Source organism: Canis aureus, chromosome 27, assembly GCF_053574225.1.
Source record: "Canis aureus isolate CA01 chromosome 27, VMU_Caureus_v.1.0, whole genome shotgun sequence".
Lineage (NCBI taxonomy): Eukaryota > Metazoa > Chordata > Mammalia > Carnivora > Canidae > Canis > Canis aureus.
In genome coordinates this window covers 7,753,698-7,773,989 of record NC_135637.1, presented here as the reverse complement: position 1 = coordinate 7,773,989, position 20,292 = coordinate 7,753,698, and the positions used below count along the sequence as shown (strand labels likewise).

The 20,292-nt window shown below is 43.7% G+C and overlaps 1 long non-coding RNA gene across 2 annotated transcripts in view; it reads right to left on the bottom strand.

The window, feature by feature from the left end:
• Positions 1–6,568: 6,568 nt before the first annotated feature.
• The window catches only part of LOC144299715 (uncharacterized), a 28,475-nt gene continuing 14,751 nt past the window's right edge, over positions 6,569–20,292 (bottom strand). Inside the window, exons 2-5 of one of the 2 annotated variants that reach the window (XR_013366379.1) lie at positions 17,537–17,634; positions 15,394–15,499; positions 14,511–14,637; positions 6,569–9,390 (exon numbers count right to left, since the gene is read on the bottom strand). This is a non-coding gene — a long non-coding RNA (uncharacterized LOC144299715). The remainder of the gene's footprint in view (positions 9,391–14,510; positions 14,638–15,393; positions 15,500–17,536; positions 17,635–20,292) is intronic. The other variant, XR_013366380.1, reaches the window with a different exon arrangement.

Genomic DNA, 20,292 nt, shown 5'->3' with positions numbered 1-20,292 from the left:
TTGAGAGAATGAACACTCTTCAAGTACAATTGAAATTGAAGTAATTATAACATTTTCCATGTCAATCTTGACTCCTTTTGTTAGAGAGGAATGTTTACTTTTGGAAAGAGGAGGGGTTGGAAGTATTCTCTGATTCCATTTATATTAGATTGAAGGGGATGCAAAGTTAATCCGAGGTGAAGGAAGTGAGGAAGGTGGTTGCTTTCAAGAGGTTGGTTATTTTCTGGAAAGGAGCTGATATTCCTGGGTGTTTGAACTACTATGTGTACTGATCTGGGTGATGCTTCTGTGAGTGCACAGATAGGCTTTAGGGGCAGGAGGTGCTCAGGGCAAGCCCTTCTAATAATCCCAGGAGAGAAGCTCTGCCTCCTCCAGCCTCCTCATCCCAGGTCTGGGGCCTCTGCTCACAAGTCGCATGACCAAGCACAGTGTCAGGGAGATGGGGATGGGTGGTTCTCCACTGCAATGCCACGGGGCAGGAGATGATAGCACACAGCATCAATACAGGGAGTGCAAGTGGCGTTAGGTATCCATTCTGTTGCAGTGCGACATTCTCTCCACTCTGCATGCTCTCTCTGCACGAAGCATCCTCACTGACCATGACCCCCATCAGACCCTTAATATGGTCCAGACACGGTACAAAGCACTTGGCATGAGTTCTCTCCCTAAATCCTCACAGCCACTCTGGCAGCTAGATGCAACATAACCACCACTGACACGTGACACGTCGCAGTTTCAGAGAGTTTAAGCAAATTCTCAGGGTTGCACAGAGCTGGTAAATGAACAATCTGGAAACTGGACCCTGATTCCAGAGCCCATACATGTCTCTCTCTCCTAAACTGTCCTTGCCAAAGGTGATGTGGGAGCATCTTCCTTCCTGCTCATCTTGACAAGTCTTGTTCTGGGTGGTAGAGGCAGCAGTGAACACAGCATACAAGACCCCTGCCCAAGGAGCTCATGTTCCAATACGGAGGGTGCACGGAGATAAGCAAACACAGAAGGAACTAACATAATTTTAACTAATGACGTGATGTTCCAACAAGAGAGCAGGCTGATGGAATCAAATGTCTCTAGGGTGTCAGCTGTGAGTGAGGGAGCCACAACTCTACGTAAATAGAGAGTCAGGGAGAGTCCTTTTGAGGAGGCAGGAATTCAAGGAGACTTGAATTCCCAGGGCCAGGAAAGACCCAGCTATGCAAAATCCAGGGAAATAACCGATCCAGGAAAAAAACAAGTGCCAAACAAGTGGCATATTTGAAGACAAACGAAAAGTTGAGTATGGGGGATCCCTGGGTGGCGTAGCAGTTTGGCGCCTGCCTTTGGCCTGGGGCACGATCCTGGAGACCTGGGATCGAATCCCACGTCCGGCTCCCTGCATGGAGTCTGCTTCTCCCTCTGCCTGTGTCTCTGCCTCTCTGTCTCTCTCTGTGTGACTATCATGAATAAATAAATAAAATCTTAAAAAAAAAAGTTGAGTATGGTTAGAAACTAGAAATCTTTTAATTTCTCACGGCCTCAATCTCTTCCATGTCAAATAGGAATTAAACTCTCTGCTCCCTTAGCTTGGCAAGGGTAATTGTAATCTCGTGTCTAAAACCTCATCCTACATTTTGAGATGATCTAGAAACATAAGCGAGTAAGATTACATATACATAAGTGTAGCTTAGGATAAAAGTGAAATGACATTTGGCAGTGGGTTTTCTTGCAGATTTCCCCCACTTGGCATGCAGGCGTCACTCCAGGATGGCTCGTGTCTGCTGTGACCCATCAGTTATCGGGCTGTGATCAGCATCTTGAAAGGCTAAGGGTCACACTTATTAGTTTCCTATCGCAAATGTAAACAATGACCATAAATTTTGTGGCTAAAACCACATCATTTTGAGCCACAGAGAGTTAGATGACCCTTCTGTAGGACTCGGATCCCATGTTCAAGTCCAAGTGTTTTAGTGGGTTTTGAGTGAAGTGTCCTTCCACTTGGGTGAGGGAGAGAGAAATCTCTTAGACATTCCACCCGTGAAATCTGAACACCCAGCAGTAGCAGGACCACAGTTCAGCCCAGTGGACTGAGCGCCTCAGCTACCCAATCTCCTGCCCTTGAGCTTGTGTTTGTGAGAGAAAGTGTATTCAGCACACCGGTCGCATAAGTACAACTGATGAATAATATATTGAGACAAATCTCAAATCATTATTCTCTGTTACCAAGAGCTTATGTTTTATCCATTTTAACAAAGGCTTTACATGAAGCATTGTGATGACCTTTTTATGGGAAAGGCACAGATGGGTCCTAGTGTACCGTGGGTGCACACAGTTTTTTTTCTTGACCAAGGATTCACATCCATGTCCACTTTTCCGCAAGTTTGTGGTTCTTCTCTTACCCGTCACTTCTCACTTCATTTCCACCCAGGAAGATGACATAATCCTTGGGGTTTTGATAGTTTGTGAAAAGTAACCATACCTAAAGAGAATCCCTCTAATCAGTAATTCTTTTCGATGCCTTATGTGCAGAACTCTCATGTTTTAGTATCTACTCCAGCACAGAATGGCTGTCTGTCTGCGTCTGTACTTTTATGCAAGGAGGTGACTGAATATGTCCTCTCCCTGAGACCAGCACAGTACCCTTGTCATTCCTGGTGACTCTGGCCACCCTCTCCATTAGGCAAAAATAAATAGTAATGCTATAGGAATCGTAGAGTTACAAAGCACTGCTGTTTGCATATTTATAGATTCTTAAACTCTGGTTAACTCAGAAGGGGATCTGAGAGAATTTTGGAACATATGAAGCTACCTGTAGGGTGGACAAATACAGATGTTTAAGGCCATCTTTACTTTGTGTGTATCTGTCAAGCCTATAACTTCTTCAATCCCATCTGTGCAATAGCACCTGGGGAAGCTCTGAAGATGATGTAAATGGAAAGACATACAGAACTCAGAAGAGCACCACACACACACACACACACACACACACACACACACACACCCCACCTAGCTGCTCTTATATCTGTGGTGTGGTTATAACCGTAACACTTCCCCATATAGTTGAGGCCATGGGAAAAGTGAGAAAGCCCTGGGTTGGGCACATGGAGATTGATAGAATATTAGGACCCATTACTAATGCCATTAACCATGATTTTTCCAGGTCTAAGGACATACACCTGGGGGCGACTTCGACCCTGGGGCCATCAATTTCGACTTGCTGCAAACCCCTTAAGTGGCCACCTGGTTTGTAAGGCAAAACCCTGGGCAGGGAAAGGCTCCTTTCTGCTAGGAAACACTCTGGACCTGAAAAGCTCAACTGGTTTGTCACCTCAAGCCATTCTGTAAGGCGAAGAAGAATATGGCATTTTTATAGCTTGGGATCCGCTCTGCAATTTTATGGAGTGCATATTAGTAGCAATTATAGCATCATTGTCAGGGAATTGCTCTGTGGAGATTTAAGAAGATCTCTATGATGTGGCCCAGGGAGGAGGGCCCCAGGATGAGGATGGGCAAGGGGACTGGGCTCCAGTCTTGGGCAAGGAGTCCCCTTTCACTTTGCCTGCTGCTCCCCCAGGCCTGGCCCTAGTGCGGGCTCAAGCAATTTACTGACAGCAATTATGGGACAGTTTTAACTCAGTGAAGGTGGCAGGGGCCAGACCAGGGCCAAGCAAGCAAATCTCTAGGGTGCAAAATGTGAGGAGTCCCTTGCTCTCTGGCGGTGCAGACCCAGGGCCAGCATCAAATGCTGGGCCTGTTTCACCCTAGTCCTGGCCCTGGAAGGTGATTTGTACCATGTAAAAGTTCAAGAAAATAAGTGTGATGTTATTCTACATGTTCATCCTCAACTAAATATCTCTAAATTGTCCCTTCCTTTTTTAAATTGGTCTGTAATGAATTATCTGAATTAATCCATTGCTCTTCTAGCCTCCTGAGTTGGAGCTGAAAGGCCTCTGGGCAGTCAAAGATAATTGATGCTCACACCTGACCTGCATGAAGCTTCATGCAGAGAAAGGGGCAGAAATAGTAAGTGGCTTTTTGAACTAAAGATGAGCTATCTCACAGCTGGTAGCTCCCCATGCCCTTGCCTTGGGGGGGCCACAAGCTCCGGCCCTGAATTTCTGCATGTTCGCCTACCCGTGGTTGCCCCAGGTGATGTTCATGGTGATGGACACTAGCTGAGACCCCACTGCAGGCTGCTCCCAGCATCCGGGCAGGAACCACTCAAACTCCCCAACAAGAGAGCAGCAGGAGAGCTAGTGGTCCAGTTTATAGGTGGCAAAGCTGAGGCTCAGAGGGGTGCAGACACACCCCTAAGGACCCTTGGCAGGTGGCAAAGCATGCCTGGAGCTCCAGCAGGTAAAGGGGAGCTCCATGTTTCTATTGGGCCTGCCATTTGTGGACCCCGTTGGAATGCCCTGCAGGTGTGGGTTGGGTTGCGCCACAACGAAGCCAATGAGGATATTTATGTTCCTTTGCTGTGCACTCCCAGATCATGCTAGTGGTACTGGGTTCAGTTTACAGCACTTGGTTTCATCTTTGTCCTCCCCTCTGTGAAAACAGGGGCTATATCTGTCCAGCTTGCCCCTGAGACCCAGCACTCAGTGTGTCGTGGTTTACGGCCCTGCAACATCAGCTGGAAGGATGATCCCAAAGCCCATGCTTTTTCCTCTTTCCACTTTACACCTTTGACTGATGTCATGAATATATCTTTTTTTTTTAAGATTTTATTTTTTTATTCATGAGAGACACAGAAAGAGAGAGAGAGGCAGAGACACAGGCAGAGGGAGAAGCAGGCTCCATGCAGGGAGCCTGACGTGGGACTCCATCCTGGGTCTCCAGGATCAGGCCCTGGGCTGAAGGTGGCGCTAAACTGCTGAGCCACCTGGGCTGCCCAATATATCTTTTTTTTTTTTTTTTTTTAAAGATTTTGTTTATTTATTTGACACACAGAGAGAGAGAACACAAGCAGGGGGAGCAGAAGGCAGAAGGAGAAGCAGACTCCCTGTTGAGCAGGGACCCCCCTCCCCAACATGGGGCTCAATCCCCAGACACCGGGATCATGACCTGAGCCAAAGGCAGACACTTAACCAACTGAGCCACCCAGGCACCCCCATGAATATATTTTTAAAGAATTATTATAGCTTTTTCCAGTTTGAATCCTAAAATATGAGTTTCCCAGATCCAGCTGACTGGTATTAATTTAACTGATCTGATGAGTTTGTTTAAGGGCTCACTTGTTTTTTTTTTGTTGTTGTTGTTGGAGAGTTATATAATTTTTCTTTTAACTAAATATGGATAAAATCAGAAAGTAAAAATAATGTTTTTTTTAAATCAGGTGATTGAATCTAGATTTAGCTAGAGTGATATGCTCAAGGAGAAATATGCTAAGACAAAAGTAGATTATATTTATTAATTCTCTTTAAAATTGAACTCCTATAAATAAAAATCAGGAGGGTTCTGCACAAAAGGATGGGATGTGAATGCCTCTGGGGCTGGAATGATGAGAAAAAGGAAGATATCATATTTTCATAAAAATATTTCAATGTAAAGATGTATGTAAAAATAAAATGTTTATGGATAGTTTATAATATGTATAAAATGTATTCTGAAATATTAAATGGAAAAAAGATACAAAGTCATGAGCACAAAGACACTGTAATTATCTTAGTAAATGCAGAAAAAGCATCTGACAAAATTCTATTGTCTATAATGTTAAAAGTAAACATGTAAAACCATTAATAGAAGGAAAACATGTTGACCTCTGATAGAATATCCACAAAACATAACGTACAGCAAATATCATATCTAATGGCAAAATATTGAAAGCTATCTAAGTCTAGAGGTGAGACAAAGATCTTCCATATCACCACGTCTATTAAACATTGTGTGGAATTCCTAGCCACTCTGATAAGTAAATGGAAAGAAATGAAATAATTGAGGATTAGGAAGGAAAGCTGTCATTGTCTGTAGATGGCATGATTATATATGCAGAAAACCTAAAAGAATATACAGATAATTTTTTAAATTAATAAGTAAATGTAGTAAGGTTACTTGCATAGAGATCAATATAAAAAATCAATTATGTGTTTGTATCACAGTAACAGACTGAGAAAATGAAATTAAATAATGTTGCCATTTAAAACCAAATAAAAGGGCAGCCCCGGGTGTTTCAGTGGTTTAGCGCCGCCTTCAGCCCAGGGCGTGATCCTGGAGACCCTGGATTGAGTCCCACTTTGGACTCCCTGCATGGAGCCTGCTCCTCCCTCTGCCTGTGTCTCTGTCTCTCTGTGTGTCTCAAATAAATAAATAAATAAATAAATAAATAAATAAATAAATCTTAAAAAAAAAATGAAACCAAAGATACAATAATGAAGGCTAAATCTAGTGAAAGATATTCAACTTCAACAGTATAAAGGACAAAGCAGCATTTGGGTAAATTAAAGATATGCAAAATGGGAAATACCATAGTTCATGAACTGAAGTCTTTTTTTTTTATTTTATTTTTAAATAATCTTTATACCCAACGTAGTGCTCAAACTCATGCCCCTGAGATCAAGAGTCACATGTTCCACTGATGAGCCAGCCAGGCACCTCCATGAATTGAAGTTTTAATGTTACAAAGGTGTTAGTATAGTTTCAGTGTAACTCCGATAAAACTCTCAGAAGATATTTGACCAGCAGATTCTAAAATTGATGTTGAAAACGTAAACGGCCAGGAATATTCAAGAGAATCTTTAAGAAAACAGGTGGATTTAAAGAAATTACTCTATCAGATAGAATAAAATGCCTTGTTATTTTATCAATATCCTGTTGGACCAGAGATAGAAAAAAAATCAACCAAAGGAACAGAATAGAACTCCCCAAGACATGGCTGTATGGACACCTGACTTATGTCACAGGTGGCCCTGCAATGTGTTGGGGGAAAGGGTCCCTTTTTAATGAATTGGTGCTGGGTTCATCAGATATTACCCAGGAAAAAAAATAATGATGATGACTATTATCTCACACCATACACAAAAATCAGTTTCATGTGAATTGGTGAGCTATATGCAAAGGTAAGTCACGGGATTCCTATAAGAAAGCTTACTGTTTGTGTAAACAAAGATCTCTTAAACCAAACACAAAAGCAACAGACACAAAATCAAACATTCATTCATTTGACTACATTAAAACTGGGAATTTCTGTTCATCAAAAGACTATATCAAGAACACAGAAAGACAAACCATAGAATGAGAGAAAATATTAGCACATATAAAACCAACAAAAGGCTTGTATCCAGGACATACAAGAATTCTGCAAATCAATAAGCTAATGACATTCATACCTATTAGAAAAATGGCAAGATTCTTGAAAAGACACCTTTAAATATCAGGGAGTGTGTAGTGGTGGTTGATACCCACAATCAATAACTATATCAAAATATTTCCAACCTCCTTCACCAGAGAAGTACAAATTAAAACCACAACGAGATAACTTACATACAGATGGCTAATAAATTTGAAAGCCTGACAAATGTCTAGTATCAGTGAGGATTTCGACTTACTGGAATTCTCACACACTTCTGATGGGAATGAAAACCTGTCTAACCTCCGTGGAAAAGTATTGGTCATTATCTACTAAAATGGAACACATTTACACCCTCCGATCCAGGAATTATACAAGTGCACCAAAATGCATGGACAAAAGTATTACTAGCAGCATTATCAAGACAGCCCCAAATCAGATACAACCTACATGCTCAGTACAATGGGCAAAAATAAGCTTTGGTATATTTGTACCAAATATGCCAAAGACAAAGTGTATTGAGTATAAAACAGGAATGAATGCATGGCTGATAAACACCAAAGATAGGTGACTCTCTCCAACCAAGTGAGTTCAGAATGAAAGCAGCAGGGCAACCAAATATACTTACTGTGACAATTCTATCTGCCCTGTGGTGTTAGGACATGGGACCTGGAGAAGCTAAGATGGATGGGTAGGTGATCAGAAAGGCAAACCACAAGGGATCTGGGTCCTGGGGACATCCCTGATGTTTTATTTATTGACCCTGGTGGAGGCTGCATATGTGTGTTTGCTTTGTAATAATTCATCAAGCTCTGCGCTTCTGAAAGTACATATACTTTCTGAAGTTCTGTTATTGCTCAATAAAAAAAGCTTTCAAAAATTGTTTGTAGGCATCAGTCCCATAATATTTAAGTAAAAACTATTGGACAAACTTGTGCCATTTATGCAGTGCTCTGTATCTTGCCATGAACAGTGATGAATTTGCATTTGTTCCCGGGAATAACATTGCTGTATTATTTGCTCAGAATGTACATGAGGGAAAGAAGTCTCAAATCAAATCTTGAATGTCATGAGCCACATTCTCTCTGGAACTCTAGAGGCGAGCATTCTCTTGTCTATGGAATTTGCATTGTGTTTTTCCTGGACCCTATAACAATAGATGAAGGAGAAATTGGAGCAGCTAGATATTTTGCTGCAAGCAGACAGTATGTGTAATTATGCAGATTTATCCGTGAGTTCATTTTCCCTGATGAGATTCAGATCCACAAAAATGAGATTGCTAAAGACCAAATAGAGTGGTGGATATCACACTTTGCTATTGACCCTGAAAAATGCAGGGATGGTGGGTTAAAATTATGAATTGAATATGCTCTTAAGAACTGGATGGCTCTCATTTATTGAGACGCCCAGCACACTTCATCTTTATAAGATTAGTAAGAGCTATGGGAGTCTCCACAGTGAACTCTGACTCATGTCATTTATTCTGCATCAATAAATATATTCCATTACCCTGGAGCAAAAATAGGCAGGCCTATTCTCAATTCTTTTGTAGGAAAACATTATCTTGTTTTATTTGGAAGGTGGGGGAGAGATGACATTTATAGAGACGGTTGATCAGCATTAGAATAAAATATTGATCTAATAGTCTGAGATTTCTCTTTAGAAGAGACTTCACCATTAGCAAGAGGCCCCTTCACCTGCAGGGACCATTCCAAGACTCCCAGCAGGTGCCCGAATCACACATAGTACCAAACATATGCTTTATTTGTACCTATGCATACCCACCTGTGACAAAGTGACGCTTATACATTAGGCACACGGAGAGATTAGCAGCAGTAACTAATAAAGAATAGAATACTTATAACAATATATTATAATAAAAGTAACGGGAATGCGCTCTCAGTCTCCCTCTCTCAAAATATCTTCTTGTACTGAGCTCACCCTTCTTCTTGTGGTGATGGTGTGGGTGACGGAATGTCCCCGTGATAAGAAGTGAGGTGAGTGACACAGGCATGCGATGTACGGTTAGGCTGCTGTTGACTCAATGATGCATCCGAAGGAGGATCACCTGCTTCGGATGATCCTGGCAGCATTCTTTGGCTTTGGCTTCGGCTTTCAACCACGGGTACCTGAAACCACGGGTAAGGGGGCGACAGTAGCAGATCATCTTAAAGAGATCCATATGCAGATGTTAGAACCTACTTCTGCTAAGGGCGAACAGTACAGTGAATAGCAAACGTGGTATATGCAAATAATTTCCATTATAAACATTCTTTTCTCTTTCCATAAACTACGGCAATCACAATAAAAATGATTAACTGTGGATAAGAAGAAAAAGGTAGCAATTGGGAAGCTGAGGGAGGGCATTTATGTTTGGCTTCATCAAATTATGTGCCTTTTTATCTTCTGTACTAATGGATTGTACTTAGAAGCTTTGCATATTCTAATTCATTTCCCCAGCCTGCAAACTGTGTGCCTTGTGCTGAACCAGCTTCCTAAGGCCCAGCGGACAATCCTGCGTCTTGGTTTCACCTGCAGTGTGCTTAGTGTGGATGGGACGTCCGGTCTGAAATAGTGGACCTCCTGCCCATCGTGGCGCTTCAGATCCGGACTCTCCCTGTACATCTCCCTGTGGGCATCTGCCATTCACACCACTCGCTGGGTTTTGTTCCCAAGTGATGAGCAAAGCAGTGTCACTGGAGATCCAGATCTCACTTGCTCAAAAACCCCTCCACTGAGTGAAGCTGCCACACAGCCTGCATGCTGTGGCCCCTAGAATATTTGCACTGTGACAATACGATCATGAATGTGGACACTGATGCGGACACTGGAATGGGGGTGGATTGCTTGGTTTTAAAGTGTCCCCCAGATGTGATTCAGATTATGGTCTCAAAAGTGATCAAGTCTGCCCTCTTGCTTAGGGAAGCTACTGGACAAAGTTTTCCACCAAAATGAGGGAATTAACTGAGAAAGAAATACACAGGGGATGGGGGCGGGAGCTGGGGCTCTGCCACAGGAAAGGGTGCAGAGGATCCCCAAGGTGATGGTCAAGGGAGCCCCTAGGGTGGCTGTGCAGGGACAGTGGGGGGCAGGTCAGCTGGGGGCTCTTTCCAGAAGACAGTCTGGCCTGAAGTGGTCTGCTTCCTGCTCTATTAAATGGAAATAACCTGATGGCCTCCTGGGCTGCTGTGAGGAGCGAATATGTTGCATATAGTTCTTGATCTTGCTCCATCCCCTTTCCTAAGAAAGAATTCCATTTCACATGTAAAATTTCCAGTTTCAGTTTTCTGCCCATCCAGAAGCAAAAAAATGGGAAATTACTTTTCCACCAAAGCGTGAGTTAATGTCACAGTTTGTAAATTGTTTTATTTTAGGAATGACATCGGATACATAAGAAACGACTATAACTCATAGCCATATTCTTAAATAAAACCATCCCAGTGGCTCATTATTGGATTGGATGTTAACATTTGAGTAAAGCACCGTATCAGGAAAGGAGTATTGAAAAGGCAGGTGGCTCTCCTTTCTCTCTCTCTCTCTCTCTCTCCTCTTTCTCTCTCTCTCTCTCTATTAAAAGGCCACGGCAGAAACATAAATTATCTGCTCTCAAAAGAGCCTCAGAAAAATTTCTTTCCTATAGCTTCAGATGATTTAAAATTGATCTCCTATAGCTTTGCCCTACTTTTATATTTTTAGCCGCAGACAAAATCATGGTTCTCAATTGTCTGGCAAAGCACTTTGAGGACTCAGGGTACAGCCACGTCGTTATTCTCAGGGTCTGCTCCGGGGGATCTCTTCCCTTTGTAATCCCGTCCTGGAGAGAAGAAATGTCCCACCACTTTGATTTAAACGCCAATTCCAGGCTGCAAGCATTGACTGTTCAGGCGATCAAACGCGCTCTGTAAGCAGACGCCGCGGCCGTGGCAGATAGGCCATCACTCGTACTTGTCATTCTGTGTGTGCGCTTAAGTATATTACACAAAAGGCAGCATCATTCGGAGGTGGACACGTTCGGCAATCTGGAAATCAGCGAAGGAGGGAGGGCTGTGGGAATGGCCCCACGGCTCTCCGCTGATGGGCAGGATTTTTATTTTTAGCCAATTTTCCCTGAGCATCTCCGGGTAAGTCCTTGTCAGGCCAAGGGGTCCGAGAGGAACGAAGACACAGTCCCTGCCCTGGAGTTTCTTAGTTGTGGGAAGAGGACACAGCGTGCGTTGAAAGCGCCATCGTCCAAGGCAGACACAGGTGGAGAAGTGGAGGAGGAGGAGGAGGAGGAGGAGGAGGAGGAGGAGGAGCGAGCCTAACGGCACAGGTTCTCAGCCATGGGAGCCTTGGGTTTCCCACAGCACGTGGGCGTTTGGGGAGGTAAATGTTAAGTTGGGCCTTGTGGGATGTTTGGGTCAAGAGGGAAGGAAAGTCAGTCCTTGGAGCAAATAGACAATGAGCAAAAACAGTGCCTGGAAGAGACGACAGGTGTTCTGAGTATTTCAAGCCAGGAAGGGAGGAAGTGTTTGGAATAAAAAGCACCCTTCAGAACCAGGGAGCAGGGTTTTTCTGAACTTAACCTTGGGGCCAGAATACCAAATTCAGGAAGGATGCAGAGTGGCATTACAGTCTTAACTCTTGTGTGCTCAGGATTCAGGACAGAGTGGGCCAAGATGGTCTTTCTGATACTTACTGGTTTCTGTTCCACTATAAGTGACCAGAGCAGCCTGCAAGTGTTTGCAGCAAATTATAAATAGTGGCATTGGGAGGACCGTGTCGGAAACAGGATGTGAGCTTGGGCCTAGCGACTTGTGTTTCAATGAGCGATGCCTGTTCACAAGATAGCACAACCTGTTTTACAAGGACCAGCAAGTTTTTCTGGGCAAGTATAAGTATGTTAGCCTGATAGTGCCTATAAGGTCAAAGGAATAAGAATGGAATTGGAAAATGAAGGGAAAAAATAAATAATGAAAAAGAAACAGGCTTTCCGTGAATCAGTGGTTATAATGTAACATTAGTCTGGGAGTGCAGCCAGCATAGTCCTGCACCCTGAGGGCAACATTCTTAAAAGATAAAAATCACATTTATTTTTAAAAGATGTTCCACAAACCAATGAGTGCAAACACATAAGTGAGCCCTATTTACAGGGCTTTACAGGGCTTTCTTTCTTTCTTTCTTTCTTTCTTTCTTTCTTCTTTCTTCTTTCTTTCTTTTTTCTTTCTTTCTTTCTTTCTTTCTTTCTTTCTTTCTTTCTTTCTTTCTTTCTTTCCTTTCTTTCTTTCTTCTTCTTTTTTTAAAGATTTATTTATTTGAGAGAGAAAGAAAGAGCAGGGGAAGGACAAAGGGAGAAGGAGAAAGAATGTCAAGTAGACTACTCACTGAGCTGATGTGGGGCTTGATCCCACAACACTGAAATCATGACCTGAGCTGAAATCAAGATTCAGATGCTCAATCGACTGAGCCACCCAGGTGCCCCTGTTTATTGAGCACGCATCTTCCAGGGGCTGCAAAAGTGGTCCGGCACCAATGGCTCAGTCAGTTGAGCGTCTGAATCTTGATTTTACCTCAGGTCATGATCTCAGCGCCATGGGTTCTGAAACCCACAGACTCTGAAGAGCTTAGTCTCCTCTGAGATGAAATAGAGAGGATGGCAAGACCTGGAGTCTCTAATCCAAATGTCCACAGGAGGCGGGGCAGGACATCCATCTGAGAGAGGCTGTGAGGCCATAGGGAGTGGTGGGGACTGCGGCAAAGTGAGTGGCACATGCCCTGCCCAAAGCGGTTGGTGTTTGTCCTCACTTCCATTGGATCACTGCTATGTGGGAATGCGGACTCAGTGACCACACCTGCAATTATTTTACTGAGACTCCATTTTCCCATATTTAATGCAAAATCTTCAAACGTATAAAAACCTGAGAAGGACAAAGGAATCATTTCTGAGAGCCAAATCCAGTCTCTGGGTCACCCTGGGTCCAGACCGTGCTTCACCAGCTTCCTTATTCCCCTGAATTTGATATCTCACATATTGCTCAAATATTTGACACATTTCCAACAGGAGCACATAGATTTTAATAAAATTTCCATTTGGTGGCAACCCAAACCTAAGGCGACCAGCCATGGTTTTTCACTGAAAAGATTTCTTTAAAGCTTTTTATTACCAATTTAAATATATAGACATTTGGACATATAGATGAAATAATTAAATACACATTTTTATAATTTACTCAGGTCTGTGTATGTATGTAAAGCCATATATGTAAAATACCAACGTTCATTTATATCTTCACATTCCATGAATTCGGTTAGCATTCTTCATGAGCACCTTGGATATTGGGGTCTTCATTGGCACCTCGGACTCCTCGAGCTTGGGTTTTTGAAAGGCTCCACTTTTGGGTCTAAGTCCTTTGAGACACAGCAGCTGCAATGCCCTTACTGAGAACATTCCATGAGGATGATTGTCCCAGATTGCCTGTGACCTGTGACTGCTAAGTATGTCCACGAAGCAGCCAATCATCAGACAGCATCTTGATGGGATATTGAAATTGCACATTCAGGGCAAATTCCTAAGGCTCGAGATTGTGAGTTTGAACACCCAGGGATAATGACAGAGTGTATATTTAATGACTTTGTCTCTCTCTCTCTTTTTTACCATTGGTTTCCATTTACCTCCTATGTTTCCAAATCCAGCACCAACCAAGCTGTCTTGGTTGATGTATGATTGAGTGTCTTCCCCAGACCTACTTCATTGTTTGGAATAATGTCACTATGACAGTACCTCATAGCACTACGGGGGTTTCCTCAAGGATCATTACTGGGGAACGCACATTCTCACAATGGATACCAACCCATTTGCTTGTCTTTATGTCACAATTGAAAAATCTGGACTAAGCAAGCTCACCTTTCCCATTTTATACTAGCCTGATGGAATTGATTGCTGTAATTTCCTAGGTCTTGAGATGTTACTTGAACAATACTTAGGGAGAAAAGTAAAGCTTAGAAAATCTGGATTGTTGACAGATTTGCTTCCAGTGTCAGGAAAAGGTCACTGGCTGGTGGATGCCATATGGCGTTGAATAGGAGTCACTAAGAAGTCTGTACAAGCACATGCTTGATCTACTGTGACAAGTGCTGTGTCGCCAGAAGGCACGTGGGTGCTTCCTATTGAAGAACAGGTCTGGGGGTGGATCTCAGTTTCCTGTGGACCTCTGAAGCCCACTACCCATTTAATTATCCCCTGAAACACATGGGTGTCCAGAGCACCTACCTGTGTAACTCTCTGGACTCCAGGAGGAAAAGACTGGTTCTCATCTGAATTTTGTCTGTTAATTTCTTTCTTTCCTCCTTGGACCACCTCGTGATCAGAAGTCTGTCACACCAATGATGTTAGTGGTCTGCAGAGAGAAAATAGCAGGTGCAGAAATTCCTTTTGATAAAACGTTGATGAAAGGTTTATCCTGAAATTATTAGGTGAAATGAGGCACAAGCCACTGTGAGTTCATTCTGCTATCTTCCTATATCCCAAATCACCTATCACATTAAATTGAATTCTGCTAGTTTCTAAAAAAGATACCTACCAATTGTCTGACTCTTGCATCGACTATGTACACTTCTGAGTAGATTCCTCTATATTGTGGAGCTCTTAAATTCTTGCTTCCTGCCAAAGCCGCTCTCAAAAATCTATCCCTCCATATGGTTCTCTTGTGTTAATGCTGTAGGGGAGCTTTAAATAAAGAAATCCAACACAGACACGGTGGGAAAGGGTCCCAGGGTTCAAGGATAATGAGGAAACTGATTTTCCTTATGCAAAGACAAAAGTGACATCTTCTAAAAACTGTTAATTCATTTTGAAGGGAGAAATAATGACCCCCTCTGGCCATGATATTGAATGTCTGTAGAGAGGGAAATGGTCTTCACCCACATTAACTCTGTGGGTCAGAGCCAAAAGCTACATTTGCCAAAAAAGGCTTCTTCAAGGGCATGGCTCTGCTAGATCAAAGCCACGGTCTCGAGAGAACAGAGCGTGAAAGTTTCGTGGGTGGCACTAGTTCGAGACAGGTGGGGACAGGTTCTATTTTTAATGAACCTCTCATGTACAGTAGGATAAGCAGGTCCACAGTTGGAAGCTGGGTGAAGCCAGGATGCTGTACCTGCAATGATTTCCGAAGTTCCCATTGATTCAAACCTGCGTCTGTGGATGTGGATGGCAGCAGTTCTCCTGGTATTGATCTTGGCGGCCATTCATACCATCAGATCCTACAACACAAGACAACCTCATCTTTACCCTCTGCCCAAGAGTATCCAGGCACTGATATCTTCTATTCATTTATGGCCACAGATGATGCCTAATTCTTAAGAATTCAAAGCCTAGTTGATCAAATGCAAAGTCAAAAAAGTGGCTCCCTAGATGATGGGGAATAGTCCTGCCCAGGAACATTTTCTCACCAGTATTAATGGGCTGTTCCAGCTGCAGCATTTCATACTGTTGTGTTCACATATTCAAACTCCCCTTTAAAAGAATTCTGCATTCTGCAATTAAGGAGGAAGTCAAATCAGGAGCAAAAGGGGAAGGATATTACTTCATTTTCCCAAATGCTGGAAGTCAAACATTCATTTTGGATGAATAGTTGCAGGATGATTGGCTGGTGCGGAAAGCAGAACAGGAAATCTAAAGAAATTTCCTACTGGTTTCAAGGATTGAAATTGCAGCATTGGATGTGCTCTAGTCTGTATGCATCCAGTCTGAAAATAATGAAGAAGCTGCTGTAAATAAACCCCTAAAACCGACAGCCAGATGGCAGTGGGGGTACTAGAAGTAGACAGTGGGAACCTCACCTAACTCACCTGGGTGGCCCTGGCACCCCACCAGCTTCAGGCTTTGTCAGTGGTGACTGAAAACATGATGCACCAATGTCAAGATACAGACAGAAAGGAGAAGAAATGGGGGAAACATTGAGGCAATGTGAGAAAGCAGCATGGGGGAGTGCTGGGTTCTAACCCCCTCCTGAGCTCAGAAGCATCAGCTACTCCGCTCTTACCAAATGAAGAGGCTTACTCTGAGGCTGGGAGCCCCCAGGCAGGCTTCCTGAACATCATGAAGCCCCGAGACAGAGAGACGCCTGCTGGCTGTGTTTAGGGTTTGGAGCTGATGTTACACATCAGGCACTGTAGCTCTATCCCTGTCCTTCTTTTACCAAAAATCTAGGATCACTTGGATGCATTAAGCACTGATTGGCCAGTGGGAGGTTGTCCCAGGGTTCCAGGGTGGTGATGGCAGAAGATTGTCCCTGGAGACACCCTAATGAGGACAGGTTTTGTAGGGATTACAGACGGACAGAGACTCAACCATCTACCCCTCTGCCCATTCATTCACACAACAAGCACAGATTGCGAATTTACTCTGTAAAGTAGGGCAGTGGAATAATTCCCCTCAGTTCATAGGCAGTGAGGGCCACTGGGCTCCATGCTCACGAGTTCAAGAGATTTGGGGGCTGAGCTAGGGAAAGCATCTGACCACCAGGTGGCAGTAGCACACAATGGGTTTATTTGGGGGACGCTCATAGGTTTGCAAGCAAAAGCCCCTCACTGCACGCAACCATCCAGAGGATACGGTTTGGGGGCCACTATCCAGAAGGGGAGGAGAACCAGGAAGCTCTGCAGAGACGGCTGGTGTGTCCAGGTGATGTTGCTCAGCAGCACGGCAGGAGTCTTGGTCAGAGAGCTCCAAGGGCCAGCAGCTGCTTGAAGTCTGGGGCTCCGGGGTTTATCTTATCTATGGCGAGCAGATGTGGGTGCAGTTTTGTGGCATATGGAAAGCAAGCAAGCTGTAAATAGCTAAAACGCACTTATTTAGGCTACACTTAAAACAATTGGTTGTATAAAAATTTTAGTCCATTGCCGGCAGGTTTTTGAGCTAATGCGTCCCAGCCTGCTGTGAAGAAATGCTCTGTCTAGGTCTAGGGACCAATCTGCAGGAACCCCCTTTAGCTCATTTACATAACAGGACGGCAACAGATCCTGCCTTCTAGGAAATCATAAATGGGGGAATGATAGGGAGACACCCACCTACATCCTTTCAGACAAGCAGCACTGACTGAGCACCTGCTTTGTCTGTGGCATCGGGCTCAGGGGAGGTCTGGTAGGAACAGATGAGGTCTGGTAGGAACCCATACTCCACTGTGTAGACAAATACAGATTCGGGGGTAAGTGAAGACCAGCCCATTTAGCAGACATCTGCCCCCAACCGAGAGCATGACAAGAGCACCTTCCCTGGACTGAGTGTAGGCTCCTTACCTTCCATGGCCATCCGTCTGGGGGCGAGTTTGTGTCTGTGTTTGTGTGTGTGGTTAGATGCCTCTTAGAACCTCGTGAACCTCGAAGGTTTTATCTCACTGGCAGTGAAGCAAGGGAGAAAAAGAATTTCATGTAGATATTGTTAATTCACACTTGACCACCATCATGTCTTCCCATTCCCCACCCCACCACTACCTGTGACCACAGGTGAAGGTGGAGGCAGCTTCTTGGAGATGCAGGAACCAAAAGCCCACCAGGGAGCAGACTTGAGCGATCTCCCTGCCCGAGACCAGGGTCCTGTGCTTTCTCTTGTGGTTCTGGAACACCTCACCTGACCTGTGAATAGTTTTTTTTTTGGTTGTTTGTTTGTTTGTTTGGTAAATAAATCCTTCTTTGATCAATCCTTTAAAAAAAAAAGATTTTATATGGCAGCCCAGGTGGCCCAGTGGTTTAGCACCACCTTCAGCCCAGGGCCTGATCCTGGAGTCCCTGGATCGAGTCCTGCATCGGGCTCCCTGCATGGAGCCTGCTTCTCCCTCTGCCTGTCTCTCTGCCGGTCTCTCTCTCTCTCTGTGTCTCATGAATAAATAAATAAAATCTTTTTTAAAAGAAAAATATTTTATATGTCTATTTGACAGAGAGAGAATGAGAGCAAGAGAGAGAGCACAAGCAGGGGGATGGAGACTATCCCCTGAGCTGAGAGCCTGACACAGAACTCAATCCCAGAACCCTGAGATCATGACTTGAGCCAAAGGCAGATGCTCAACCAACTGAGCCAGGTGCCCCGATTAATCCTTATTTGAGTGTCCCGTTTCTCACTGAAACCCCAACTGATGCTTGGATATCAGATTATGCCCACTTCTACTTTAGAGTTGTCATGTGAATCTTACTTTTAAAGTAAATATATTTACAGTTTTTTTTCGGTGACCATACGTAAATATATGTATTTATATTAAGTAAATAATAACACATGTATGCCAGGCAGGCATGAACCAGAGGACAGAAGCAATAGGGAGTGTATATTAAGAGATCCCTGGGCGCTTGGGTTGCTCAGTGGTTGAGCATCTGCCTTCGGCTCAGGGCATGATCTCGGTGACCTGGGATGGAGTCCCACTTCAGGCTCCCTGCTTCTCCCTCTGCGCATGTCTCTGCCTCTCTCTCTGTCTCTCATAAATAAATAAAATCTTTTTAAAAAAGAGAGAAAGATGACCCCAAGGAATGGGCATATACAACTATAGGGATGGCTGTGGAAATCTGGAATCCTTGAGGCATGCCATAGGAGGGGCAGCCTGGAGCTCTCAGGCATAGCTTGAAACTCCTGTTCTATAGGCAGGGAAGCCTCAGCTCTGCTTTTTAAGGGTCTTTTAGCTTATGAAGTCGACCCGGTCCAGATCATCTATAAAAATCTCTTGTATTTAAAGCCAGTTGAGCAAGGGTATTAGTCACATCTACAAAATGCTTTCAGAGCAACACACCTGGATTAGCACTTGACTAAATACCCGGGGAGTGCCACCAGCATGTGCACAAGCCTGTCCCATCATGGGATTCAGAGATATGCCAAAATCTCTTCGCCATGGTTGTGAATGGAAACAGTGACTCGTCTAATTAGTTTAGGGGAAGAGGGTATGTCCAAGTCACCCAGTTACTGGTTTTTGACACAGAACTAGAACCGAATCCTCGTGATTCCTGGCCCACTGTTCTTTTAATATACCGCATGTTGTTAATTCCAGCATTAAGGAGGTGGGCTAGACAAAAGTTGGTGTCGCCAGTCAAGGGGGTGGGAAATTCTCCCAACAGGGTATTGAAGATATTTGTAGTATTTCTTTAAATGAGATTTTCCGAATTAAACAAAGTCTCCTTTGCTTTGGGTCACTTAAAAACCTCTGCCTTGGATGAATATTTGTCTTGTTTTCCAAGGACCCAGATAATCCAGAAAATTAGCCCAGAGTCATATTACAAGGAAAATGGGGCAAATATTAAAACCCGGGGAAGCTCCAGGAGACAAGGCAGGCAACTGAGAACCTAGGACTGGCCAAGGAAGAGAATTCATGCACCAAACCTATGGCACTGGATTCTAACCTGCTGTGTCACAGCAGAACTTCCTAGAACAAGGAAATTGTGATGCCCAAAGCCCCCACCTCCTATTGGCACTGCAAGTACAGCCTCTCTCAGGTGTTATGTTGTACAAAATACTTCCCACGGTGAGCTTGTGTAAAGGTAACGAATTAATGATCAATAGCCTGGATTCATCTGTAGCCTTGTTTTCTTATTCCACACTATGGTTTTAGTTTTTTAAAACTTTGGTTGTATTAGTATCTAAGATGAAAACTTTGGAAATTTTCACATAAAAATCTAGATTTTTGGAGTCTCTTGAAGCTGGGAGAACTGTTCCTACATGGGAACAACTAGCCAGGGCTTGGAGGATCTACACCCTTCAATAAACATACTCTCAGGTTCCATGGGTTTAACCCGGAATCCTTAGTCAAATTTCTGCTCTGATCTCTCAGTGCATTCAAATTTGAGTACACAGAAAAAGGAGAATATATGGAGTGGCCAGTTGCTCATCCTTTGATTGTGAAAGCTCTTGAGATTCTCAGCCCTGGCTAATGGTCCACAGTATCATCAGCTCCAAGCCTGGTGGGGCTTCCTTAGGGTGTGTGAATTCTTAGGTGTTTTCTCTAAGCTTCCTTGTCTGTAACATCTGAACAGATCACTGCTTCTTTCAGATAACTTCTGTCTCCGATTTTATCCCTTTC